We start from the raw sequence: 1,579 nt of genomic DNA, 5'->3' as shown, positions 1-1,579 counted from the left end.
TGATACTTGCTTCATCTTTCACTGGAAAAGCCAAATGGCACAGAGTATGGAGTGCAGAACGCAAGACTGCCTTGTGCAGATTGAGTGACACCATCACTAAGTTTAGCATGATGCAAACCCAAAGAAAATTTTTCTTAATCTGATCCCAGGACACATTCAAAATAACTTGAGTTTGGTGAACAATACAATTGTGCAAATCTCTTAAAACAACAAACCTTAACAGTGGACTCTTCCTCTAGAGACGTACTTCCCCCAGGGTTGTTTGTAGACAAAACTTAATTGGTTCTTTTTTTTTCCCCCTAAGGCAAACATTTAAGGGAGGTTTCTCTTGTGGGCTTCCAGTTTATCTCTTGCCTGGTGTACATTGTTCATCATCTCTCAAGTAGCATTCGCTTTTCACTTCTGTATTCTTACCGGGAATATTTCTCTTTGTTCTCAGGTTGGTATAAAAATGTATCTGGAATTGTCAGGTTAAATTTTCATCTCATATTTTATCTCCTTTACTGTTTGTAATCACCATGAATTATCCCATGCACGTTATGTGTGTGTGTTGGTGTTTATCTGTGCACGTGGAAGAGACAGAGAAATGGGAGGGTGGGAGGAAGGAAAGTGACAGAAAGAGAGAGAGAGAGAATTTCCCATAGAGAGTTGATTATTTGACTACTACAAACTATTAATGGAAGCTATAATTTCTCAGAGCGCATTTAATAATAATTGTGCCTTGTGTATTTATTATGCGTTAATATGTAATATCTCTTTTCATACTCATAATAAAACAACGAGAAGAGTATTATCATTATTACTGTTACATCATATTAAGGCATAGAGAAATTAAAGACCAAACAAAACAAGTATGAAACCAGTCCAAGTTAATAAGTCATGGCACCAGAATTCAACCAAAGTTTGACACCAGAAACAGAATTCTTTAACTGGAATACTTAGTGTTTCCTCATACCTGGTCTTTGGGGAAAAATGCATATTTATTGGTAATTTAATTTGAAATACAGAGTGACACAATATGGGAAGTCTGTGCATGCGTTTTTGCCTTTAGATGGTGAGGACAGTCCTCGAAGTGCTAATGAGGTCGCTAAGCGCCCCTACTTTTTTCAGACCTCATTCTTTTTAAAATCGAGCCAACTTTCCCATGAATTCACCATTGCTATCTATTACCTGGCTAACCACCTGTCAGGTTTTCATGTACTCAGCTTTTGAGAAGTACGGCCACCGCCATCTTTTATAGCATTTTGTTGTGCCGATTCATCCTTAACACCAGGCCCTCGGCTCTGACTTTCCAAGGAAGAATTCCTCCATTACTAACCTTTGGAAAACGCATAAGGGTGTAAAGGTAGCCACAGGCATATTCTGTTGATTCGGATACCAGTACATCTGTTGAAAACTTTCAAAAGGCAATTTCTTCTTGTTGAGGGACTCTTTTGCTTCTGTTCCCATGGACTGCACGTGATGACAGGAGCTCACAATAATGCTGCAGCACATTTGAGATAAATACTCAACACACATTTTCTCCCCCACCCAGACCTTCAAAGAGTATCTCCAAACCTGAGAACATAGCAACGCAATG

Source organism: Prionailurus viverrinus, chromosome D1 (assembly GCF_022837055.1).
Source record: "Prionailurus viverrinus isolate Anna chromosome D1, UM_Priviv_1.0, whole genome shotgun sequence".
Lineage (NCBI taxonomy): Eukaryota > Metazoa > Chordata > Mammalia > Carnivora > Felidae > Prionailurus > Prionailurus viverrinus.
The sequence above is the reverse complement of the archived record's forward strand: the minus strand, read 5'-3'. Positions refer to the sequence as shown.